This window comes from Balaenoptera borealis, assembly GCF_965194805.1.
Source record: "Balaenoptera borealis genome assembly, chromosome: X".
Lineage (NCBI taxonomy): Eukaryota > Metazoa > Chordata > Mammalia > Artiodactyla > Balaenopteridae > Balaenoptera > Balaenoptera borealis.
The window spans coordinates 102,138,813-102,150,887 of record NC_138881.1 but is presented as its reverse complement, the minus strand read 5'-3'; the positions used below and the strand labels follow the sequence as shown (position 1 = coordinate 102,150,887).

The window sequence follows — 12,075 nt, the reverse complement described above, 5'->3', positions numbered from 1 at the left end:
ATAAAAGGCATCCAAATTGGAAATGAAGAAGTAAAACTATCACTGCTTGCAGACAACATGATATTATATACAGAAAATCCTAAAGATGCCACTAAAAAACTATTAGAACTAATAAATGAATTCAGCAAAGTTGCAGGATACAAAATTAATATATAGAAATCTGTTGTGTTTCTATACACTAAGAACAAACTATCGGAAAGACAAATTTAGAAAATAATCCCAAATCAAAAAGAATAAAAGTAAAAGACTTATATTCAGAAAACTATAAAACATTGATGAAAGAAATAGAAGATGACACAAATGGAAAAATATATTGTGCTCATGGACTGGAAGAACTAACATTATTAAAATGACCATACTACTCAAGGCAATCTACAGATTCAATGCAATCTCCATCAAAACACCAATGACATTTTTTCACAGAACTAGAACAAATAATTCTAAAATACATTGGAAAACACAAAATACCCCAAACAGTGAACACAATCATGAGGAAGAACAAAGCTGGAGGTATCACACTCCCTGATTCCAAACTATACTACAAAGGTACAGTAATCAAAACAGTATGGGACTGGCACAAAAACAGACACATAGGTCAATGGAACACAACAGAGAGCTCTGAAATGAACCCATGTTTATATGGTCAGTTAACCTATGATAAAGGAGGCAAGAATATACAATGGGGAAGAGATAGGGTCTTCAATTAATGGTGTTAAGAAAAGTGGACAGTTACATGGAAAAGAATCAAAATGGACTACTTTCTCATAGTGTATACAAAAATAAACTCAAAATAGATTAAACACTTCAATGTTAAGACTTGAAAGCATAAAACTCCTAGAAGAAAACATAGGTAGTACGCTCTTTGACATGGATGTTAACAACATTCTTTTGGGTATGTTTCCTCAGGCAAGAGAAACAAAAGCAAAAATAAACAAATGGGACTACAGCAAATTAAAAAGCTTCCGCACAGAAAAAGAAACTATCAACAAAAAGAAAGACAGCCTACTGAACAGGAAAAGATATTTGCAAACAATATATCTGATAACAAGTTAATATAGAAAATATACAAAAACTCATAAAATTTAACATTGAAAAACCCAATTAAAAATGGGTAGAGGCCCTGAATAGACATTTTTCCAAAGAAGACATACATATGACCAAGAGACACATGAAAAGAATGCTCAACATCACTAATCATCAGGGAAATGAAAATCAAAACCCCAAGGAGATACCACCTCATACCTGTCAGAATGTCTGTCATCAAAGAGACAACAAATAGTAAGTATTGCCAATTATGTGGAGAAAAGGGAACCTTGGTGCACTGTGGGTGAGAATGTAAATTGGTGTAGCCACTACAGAAAACGGTATGAAGGTTCCTCAAAAAATTAAAATAAAACTGCCATATGATCCACCAATTTCACTTTGGTGAAAATATTTTGGGTATTTACCCAAAGAAAACAAAAACACTAATTCTGTGACACATATGCACACCAATTTTCATTGCAGCATTATTCACAATAGCCAAGACATGGAAACAACCTAAGTATACATGAATAGATGAATGGATAAAAAAGACATGGTATGTATATACACACACACAAAATATTATTTATAGCTGAATATTTATTATTCAGCTATAAATTATTCAGCTATAAATTATGATTCAGCTATAAATTATAAATTATTCAGCTATAAAAATAATGAAATCTTGCTATTTGCAACAACATGGATGGATTTAGAGGGTATTATGCTAAGTGAAATAAGTCAGAGAAAGATAAATGCCACATGATCTCACATTTGGCAACTAAAAAACAAAACAAGCAAACAAAACAAAACAGACTCATAGATACAGAGAAATATGGGTGATTGACAGAGGGGAGGGCATGGGGGAGTGTCAATAGGTAAAGGGAATTAAGAGGTATAAACCTTTAGTTATATGAGAAATAGGTCATAGGGATATAATACAGCACAAGGAATGTGATCAATAATATTGTAGTATCTTTGCATTGGGACAGATCGTTACTAGATTTATTGTGGTGATAATTTCCTAATGTATGCAAATGTCAAATCATGTAGTACACCTGAAACTAACATAATATTGTATGTCAACTTTATTTCAATAAATAAACAAAGTTTACATTTTGAAAAAAAAATACTGGACCTTATCAAAATTAAAAGCTTTTGCTCTTTTGAAGACATTATTATGAAAATAAAAAGAGCACAGACTTGGAGATAATTAACATAATACATAAATTTGACAAAGAGGTTGTATACAGAATATATATAGAATTCAATTCAATAATTAAAAGACATACTTTTAATTTAAAAGTAGGCAATACATCTTCTTAGAAAGTAACAGAAGATATAGCAATGGCTGAAAAAACACAAAAAGGTGTTCAGCATCATTAGTCATTTGGAAATTGAAAATTAAACCATGAAAGGTAGCACTCTGCACTCATTAGAATAAAATTAAAATGAATGACGATTTCAAGTGTGGGTGAAGATGCAGAGCAGCTTGAGGTCTTATATGTTGCTGATGTAAGTGTAAAATGGTAAAAATCACTTTGGGAAACAGATTTTGCAATTTTTTATACAAGTTAAATATAGACCTAACCTATTAATCACTCTTAGTTATTTTCCAAAGGTAAATAAAAAAGTAATATCTACAGAAAGACTTATTCAGGAATTTCATAGCTTCTCTATTTAGAAGAGGTTCTCTATTTAGAACTAAAATCTGGAAAAATACAAACATCTGTTAAGAAGAGATTGTATGAACTATGATATATCCATACAATGGAAAAGTACTCAGTACAAAAATTACAAACTATTTGAACACGCAACTGTATGGATGATAACAAAAGAATATTTTGGGTTAAGGAAGCTAGAAACAAAAGAGTACTTACTGTACAATCCCATGCATATGAATTTCTACAGTAGATAAAATTAAGTTGCTGTGATACACACCAGAATGCTGGTTACTTTGGTGGGTGGTTATCTTGCAAAGGGGTGTGAGGTAACTTTCCTGAGTGATGGAAATGTTCTACCTCTTAACTAGTGTTACATAGGTGTGTATATTTGTTAAAGCCTTCGAACTGTGTGTTTAATTTTTTGCATTTAATCATATGTAAATTACATCTAAAAAGTAGTTTCTAAAATGAAGTAAAAATAACAACTTTCTAAGACCAAAAAAAATGAGAAAATTCACTATCAGTAGACCAGCATTAAAGGGAATATTAAGGGAGGAGTTCACACAGAATAAAACTGATTTTTGATGGTAACAAGGAATTGCAAGAAAGAATGAAAAATAAAAAGTAAATGTGGAGTTAAAATCTAAATTCATATTGTATAAATGAAACAATAATAATGATATTCTGTGGGGTACAAAATACTTGGAGATTTTGAAGAATTCAAATGTGTGACAAAGAGCACAGAATGCAAGAAGGTGCTAAATGGAGTTAACCTATTCTAATGGTTTTTAATTGTCAATAAAGTTGAAACATTCTACTTTATATTGCACTTACTAAGCTAAGAATGCATCTTGTAATTGTTACAATAGCAATTAAAAAATAGTAAAAGAATGTATAACTATTGCTCAAAAATCAATCCAATTTGGGATGAATAAAAAGTTCTGGAGATTGATAATGGTGAAGGCTGCACAATAATGTGTATGTACTTAATGGTACTGAATCATACACTTAAAAATGGTTAAAATGGAAAATTTTATGTTATGTATTTTTTACGACAATTAAAAATTCAATCCATGTAATTACATAATTTCTCACATCGACAGAACAAAGGAGAAAATCATATGATCCTTTCATTGGATGCAGCAAAACGTTTAATAAAAGCCAACATTCTCACATAATAATAATAATAATAATAATAATAAAACTGTTAGCAAACTAGAAAAAACAGGGATATTGCTAAATTTGACAGTTTGTTTCTGGAAAAAGCAGAGTGGAACAGTAGAAAAGGAAAAATTAATGGTGCTGGGTCAATCGTATACCCATATATTTAAAAAAATTAAGAATCATGACTCATACCTCACAGCATACACAAAATTAAATTCCAAGTGGATTGTAGATTGCAACATAAAGAGGTAAAGGAGTACGCCTTTTAAAAGATAACCCAATTTGCTAAAAGATAATCATGAGAATATATTCATGATCTTGGGGTAGGAGAAGATGCCATAAGCACTAACCATAAAGAAGAGAGTTGATAAATTGGACAACAAAATTAAAAAATGATTTCATAAAACAAATCTCCATGAAAAGAATGAAAAGTCAAGCCTTTTCAGCATTGGGAGAAAATAACTGCAACCTATTACATACAACAATATGGATGAATCTTAAATATAATATTGAGCAAATGAAACCAGACACAAAAGAGTGCATTGTGTGATAACATGTATATCAAATTCAAAAATATAAAAGCCTTATCTTAGATTATACAAGTTGGAAGAGTGATTACTTTGGGGTAGAGGATCTGTTGGCTGGGATGAAGTGTCTAAGATGCTGGCAATTTTCTATATATTGGTCCAGGTGATGTTTATCTGGGCATATTCACTTTGTAAAACTTCATTGATTGGTACACTCACCCCATCATGATTTTCTATGTGTAAATTATATTGAATATAAAAGTTAGTTCTTGCCAGCTAATTTATATAGTCACTTTGTACTAAACACAGTATGCCTCTATTTTTTTAGTTTACATTTTAAATCAGAATGACTAAAATCTTGGTCTCCCAAATTAAATTTTGTTGAAAGATGCTGGAAAAACATTGCCAATACAAAAATGGAATTATAAGAAAATGTATAAACTAGAGAATAATGCAAAGCCAACTGTGCTTCTTAGTGAATACCAGAGGGAAAATGAAATCTATCATGTTATGAGAGAACTGAATGTCCAGGAAAAAGGTGCAAAAGTGCTGCAAAATATGAGCTGGATACCTAGTATCTAAAGATATTCAGATATATATAATATTTAGATATACCCTATTTATTTATATCTAGATACATTTAGGTAAACCTAGATATTAGATATGCCATATCTAAAGATATGTGTACTCATGACTGGTAATCTAAATTAATGATGATGATGTTCTATCCCTTCAGAAGGAAAAATGTATTATTCCTGATACCCAGCTAAAAATGTTCAGGGATAAAAATACTTGGATATATCAAAAACAAAAACAAAAACAAAACAAAACTAGAGCACAATATTATTACACTAGTAAAGGTTGTGAGGAGATAAAGATGATACTACATTTGAATAATAGAAGACAACTTCCTGTAAAAAATAGAAAGGTAATGAAGTCTTCATATAATGGTAGAAATTGGGAAAATGAAGATGGTGGGAAAAGTATGGAGAACTTTGGGATCAGAGAAAAGAAAGAAATGTGCAAAGAACAATGTGAAAAGAAAATGTGGATAGAATATTAATGCCAAGAATTTTACTGAGAAAGAGTGCAATGATAATGCTACATTGAGTGTAGCAGGTTGGAGAGAGAAGTAGTTCTTATATTTTATTATGGCACACAAAATCTGTAATGCTTATTTAAATAGAGTTCCAAGCTCCCTCCAAAATACTCTTATTCAGTAGGATTGGGGCAGGTCAATAGTTCTACATGTTTAACAAGAACCCCAGGCAATTTTGCTACAAATGGCCATGGGTATGAAATTTTGGAAAATACTGCCTTAGTATAAGGGACACCGAGAATGGGTCTCAGGGCAGGTTCAGTGTTGAATTGTATTCAATATCGGGATAATAGTTTTATTCATTTTGTACTGCAGTGAGGGTTTATAGACTTCATCATATTACTGTAGCATCAAAAAAGTTGTCACAAATCACTGTTGTAAAGATTGGTACTTTAAAGACTTGAAAATAGACTTCCAGTTTTACTCTAGTCCTTAAAAGAAAAAGGCTGAGCAAACTGAAAATCAATAATTTTACCTGGACCCAGCAGAAAACTGAGGTTGCAGGGCAAACTGTCATGCCAAAATTATTATGAACAATTCTATGTCCATCAATTTGATAACAGATGAAATAGACCAATTCCTTGAAAGACATAAACCAACAAAACTAACACAAGAAGAAACAGATAAATAGGCCTATATCTACTTATAACAACTGAATCAATAACTAATAACCTTCCAAAAGAGAAAACACCAAGCCCATAAGGTTTTCTACCAAAACTTAATGAAAAAAAGATACCAATTCTTTACAATTGCTTCCAGAAAATAGAAGCAGAGGGAACATTTCCTCACTCATTTTATGAGGTTTGCATTACCCTATCACTAAAACTAGACTAAAGCTATTACGGGAAAGGAAAACTACCAAGCAATATGTCTCATGAACACTGGTGCAAGACACCTTAATTAAACATTAGCAAATCAGGGCTTCCCTGGTGGTGCAGTGGTTGAGAATCTGCCTGCCAGTGCAGGGGACATGGGTTCGAGCCCTGGTCCGGGAATATCCCACATGCCACGGAGCAACTAAGCCCGTGTGCCACAACTACTGAGCCCGTGTACCACAACTCCTGAAGCCCGTGTGCCTAGAGCCCATGCTCCACAACAAGAGAAGCCACCACAATGAGAAGCCTGCACACCGCAACAAGGAGTGGCCCCCACTCGCCACACCAGAGGAAAGCCCGCGTGCAGCAACAAAGACCCAACGCAGCCAAAAATAAAATTAAAATTAAAAAAAAGAATTAGCAAATCAAATCCAACAACATATAAAAAGAATGATACACCATAACCAAAGGAGATTTATTCCAGATATGCAAGACTCATTCAACATTTGAAAATTGATCAATACAACCGGTAACAATAGGCTAAAGAAGATGTCCAAATAGAATTAGAGGCAAAGGAGAAGTAAATATAAAGATTAGTTTTTTTTTAACATCTTTATTGGAGTATAATTCCTTTACATTGTTGTGTTAGTTTCTGCTGTATAACAAAGTGAATCAGCTATACGTATACATATAACCCCATATCCCCTCCTTCTTGCATCTCCCTCCCACCCTCCCTATCCCACCCTTCTAGGTGGACACAAAGCACTGAGCTGTGGTCTTCTGCCAGCATTCAGTAGGTGTTCTGTAGGAGTTGTTCCACATGTAGATGTATTTTTGATGTATTTGTGGGGAGGAAGGTGATCTCCACGTCTTACTCCTCTGCCATCTTGAAGGTCCTTCTAAAGATTAGTTTTTAAATGATAGTGAGGAAGCAGGGATTTTGAAGAATACAGTCTCAGGGAAAAACTGTTTTAGATCTGCTGTTTTTGAGTGAAAATATTTTACATTTTTTTATTCTTCAGATTTGGTTTTAACATTTACTACACAATAACTATGGAAAAATAAACTACCATATTTAAATAGCTAGAAAGAGCTATTTTGAAAAGTTCAAAATTTACCTTTGAAAGAATAAATGTTGACATTTCACACAATTATATTTCCTCGTTTGCTTGCTCTTGTAGAAAGATATTAGACTGAATGAAAATGGTAACCGCCAATTCCTACAAATTGATTTATAGATTTATTTGTTTACCCTCTGACTCCCAACGTTACTTGGATATTTTCACCAGAGATTGTGTTAAACAGATCTCACATGCCAAAAACACATACAGAGTAAGATTTGTTGTGTATAAGTTACACATAATGAATATACTGAAAGGAATTAAGACCAAATGATAATATAATAACAGAGGTTTTTCTGGGAGGTGGTGTTGACTATAATATGCATGTAAGAATTTTCTTTAACCTTTACCTAATAATTTAGAAGAAAACAAAACTAGGAATAAGAACATAAAAATAATTCATAATTCCACCAAATATTTCTTTTCTTTACATTTATATATTTCAGCCTTACTCAATGTAAAGACATACAAGAAAATTGATAATATACTGCTTATTCGTGGTATCTTATTTATTTTAAATAAACTATTTTTAAAATTTATTTTTATTGAGGTAATATTGGTTTAGAGCATTGTATAAGCTTCATATGTACTACATTTCTACATCTGTATACCCTACAGTATGCTCCCCACCAAAAATTTCACTCTCTGTCCCCCACCAACCCCTACCCCTTCCCCTCTGGTAACCACTACTCTTTCTTTTCTCCGTAATTAGACTATTTCTAAAGAGCAGTTTTAGGTTTACCAACAAAAACTGAGTGAAAAGTACAGAGTTCCCATGGATCCCCTCAACCTCCCCAGACAGTTACCCCTATTAACATTTTGCTTACATGGTATATTTGTTACAACTGATGAGCCAATATTGATGCATTATTTTAAACTAAGGTCCATAGTTTACTTTAGGGTTCGCTCTTTGTCTTGTACATTTTGTGAGTTTTAAAAAATGTATAATGACATGTAACCACCATTACAGTATCATACAGAATAGCTTCACTGCCCTAAAAATCCCCTCTGCTCTATCCATTCATCTGCAGGTTGTTTTTAAAGTGATCATGAATTTCTTTAAACATACCTAAATTAGAGATGATCATAATAAATCAAATGGCACCAAGACTCAACAATTATTAAGAATATCCCTCAGTGTCTTTATCACCTGAATTTTAAATTTTCTTTTGCTTAAGTATTTAAAAATGAATCCCAGGTGTCCTGTGATTTTTACACCTGCATATTTTAGTATTAGCTTGTTTTTTCTCTGCTTACCATTAATTGCAAGTATTTCCTCAAGCCTAAAATATTTTTAAGTATGCATTTTAATAGCTGTAAAGGATTCCATGTGGGTATGTACCATGCTTTATTGAATCATTCTTTTATTGTTGGGCACTTGAGGTATTTCGAAAATTTTAGTTTTACTGAAAAAGAAAAACTGCAAAGAACAGTACTCAATGTAAGTCTTTATTCCTAGGAAATACAGATGTAGGTCAATTTCTCTGAGTTGAATTACTAGTTTAAAGAGTACAAATATTGTTAAGGCTCGATACATAATTGCAATCTGCTTTCCAGAAAGGCATTGATTTACATTTGTATGGCAATGTGTAAGAAAGAGTGCTGAAGTGCAGTACTTAAAATGTATATTTCGTCAACTCTTTAGTGTATGACTGTAACAGCAACTTTGTTTCAGGATGTAATCTCAGAGAAATTTACCTCCACTGATCAGAACGCAAGTGATCAGAATCTTTATAAATGATATCTTGCTTTTTACATTTGAGAAAGTCAAATGCAAAGAAAAGATATTCAAATGAATAATTGTGTTTTTTAAAAAATCAATATTGAGGAGTGATATCAGCAAGAGGAAAGAATAGGAAGCCCTGGACCCTCTTTCCCTGGAGAGACACACCCATTCAACAATGATGTATGGATTAGTTCTCTTTGTGAAAAATCCAGAAACTAATTGAGAGGCTCCAGCACCCTAGATTAGCGTGAAACCAGTGACACCGAAGCCTGTAGAAAAATCTAAGACATCCTCTTGCCATAATCCCACCCCTCACCCATTCTGTGAATTGTCTTTGCACTTTCTTGTGTCCTTAAGCACAGACATTTTTAATCTTGCTGATGTACCTATTTTTTCTTTTGTTCTTTGTGCTTTTGATATCATTTCTAAGAAATAGAGGCCATGCTGTTTTATGCGTATGTTTTCTCCTAAGACTTCTAGAGTGTTTTCTCTGACATTTAGGTCTTTGATGCATTTTGAATTAATTTTAAAATATGGTATGAAGTAGGAGTCCAGATTCATTTATTTACATGTGGATATCCAATTGTCCCTGTACTATCTGTTCAAAAGAGTCTTCTTTCCCCTGTTTAGAAGTTTTCAAAGCATAAACTTTTAGTTAAATTTATTCCTAAGTTGTTGTTTTTTTGATGCTATTATAAGTGTAACTGTCAATAATATTTTTGGTTTGTTCATTGCAAATATAGGGAAATATAATTGATTTTTGTACATTGATCTTGTATCCTGTAACCTTGCTGAATTAGTTTATTAGTTCTAGATGGAGGTAGTTTTACTTCTTCCTTTCCAATCTGGATGCATCTTATTTCATATCCTGTCTAATTGCCTGGCTAACACCTCAAGTACAACGTTGAATAGAAGTGGTGAGAACAGAAATCCCTGTCTTGTTCCTGATCTCACAGGATAGCATCTAGTCTTTCACCATTCAGTATGTTAGCTGTGGATGTTTTTTGTTAGATGCCCTTTATCAGATTGAGGAAGATCCTCTGCATTCCTAGTTTGTTTGTTTTTTAATCTCTGGGGATATTAAATTTTCTCAAAAGCTTTTTCTACAACTATCGAAATGATAATGAGGATTCTGTCATTTATTATATTGATATTTTGTATTTCATTTATTTGTGGATTCCTGGGATAAATAACACTTGGTCATGGTGTATAATGCTTTCTATGTATTACTGGATCCAGCTTGCTAGTATTTTGTTGAGGATTTTGCATCTATATGCATAAGGAATAATGGGCTGGAGATCTCTCTTCTCATGATTTCATTATCTGGATTTGGTATCAGGGTAATGCTGGCTTTATAGAATGAGTTGGAAAATGTTCCTTTATCTTTGGGTTTTTTTTGGAAGAATTTGTGGATAATTGGTATTCTTTAAATGCTTGGCAAAATTCACCAGTGAAGCCACCCTAGCCTGGGATTTTATTTTTTTTTCCGTTATTAATTTAATCTCTCCACTAATAATAGTTTGCTAGGGCTGCTGTAGCAAAGTGCTACACACAGGGTACCCTAAACAATAAACATTTATTTTCTCACAATTCTGGAGGCTAGAAGTTTGAGATTACTGTTGACAGGTTGGTTCCTCCTGAGGGTCATGAGCAAGAATCTGTTCCATGTCTCTCCTCTAGTTTCTGGTGGTTTACTGTCAATCTTTGGTGCATCTTGGCTTATAGAAGCATCACCCCAATTTCTGCCTTCATCTTCACATAATGTTACCCTGTATGTATGTCTGAGTACAAATTTCTCATATTTGTAAGGACACCAGTCATATGACCTCATCTTAATTATATCTGCAAAGATCCTATTTCCAAATGAGGTCACATTCTAAGGCACTGGAGGTTAGGATTTTCACATATGAATTTTGGGAAGGGGAAGCTTGATTCAATTCATGATACTTGTTTTTGGTCTCCTCAGATTTTTTATTTCTTCTTGAGTCTGTTTTGGTTTTTATGTGTTTCTAGAAATTTTTCCGTTTCACTGAAGTTAATGTGTTGACATGGAGTTATTTATAGTATTTCCTTCCAATCATTTCTTTCTGTGATGTCAGTAGTAATATACCTTTTTCATTACTTATTTTAATAAATTGAGTCTTCTCTTTTTTCTTGGTCAGTCTAACTAAAGGGTTATCCATTTTTCTCTTTTCCTGGTATCTTAAGATGGAAGGTTAGGTTGTTGTTTTGAGATTTCTTTTTTACTGTAGGCATTTACAGCTATAAGTTTCCCTCTAAGTGCAGCTTTAGCTACATTCCTTAAATTTTGGTATGTTTTATCTCCATTTTCATTTGTTCCAAAGTATCTTCTAATTTTTGTATGATTTCTCCTCTGACCCTTTGGTTATTCGGGAGTATGTTATTTAACTTCCACTATTTGGGAATTACATAAATTTATTTCTGTTATTAATTTCTAATTTTACTCCATTGTGATAGAATATCATATCTTTTATGATTTCCATCTCTTTAAATCTATTCAGGCTTGTTTCATGGGATAGCATATGGTTTATCTTAGAGAATGTTCCATGTACACTTGGGAAGAATTCTGCTCTTGTTTGGTAGAATGTTCTATAGACGTCTATTGGCCCTAATTTGTGTATAGTGTTGTTCAAGTCTTCTATTTCCTTATTATCTTCTGCCTAGCTGTTCTATTATGTTTGTTTTATAGGAATACCAAGTAATTTTTTAAATGAATACCAAAAATCATGTATTAAAAGAAAACCTCTAGGGACTTCCCTGGTGGTCCAGTGGTTAAGAATCCGCCTTCCAATGCAGGGGACGTGGGTTTGATCCCTGGTTGGGGAACTGAGATTCCACATGCCGTGGGGCAACTAAGCCTGTGTGCTACAACTACTGAGCCCACGTGCTCTGGAGCCCATGCGCCACAACTAGAG

General features: G+C 33.0%; 1 long non-coding RNA gene across 1 annotated transcript in view; it reads left to right on the top strand.

The window, feature by feature from the left end:
- Positions 1-7,023: 7,023 nt before the first annotated feature.
- The window catches only part of LOC309620841, a 42,438-nt gene continuing 37,386 nt past the window's right edge, over positions 7,024-12,075 (top strand). The window contains exon 1 of the long non-coding RNA XR_014239689.1: positions 7,024-11,928. This is a non-coding gene — a long non-coding RNA (uncharacterized lncRNA). The remainder of the gene's footprint in view (positions 11,929-12,075) is intronic.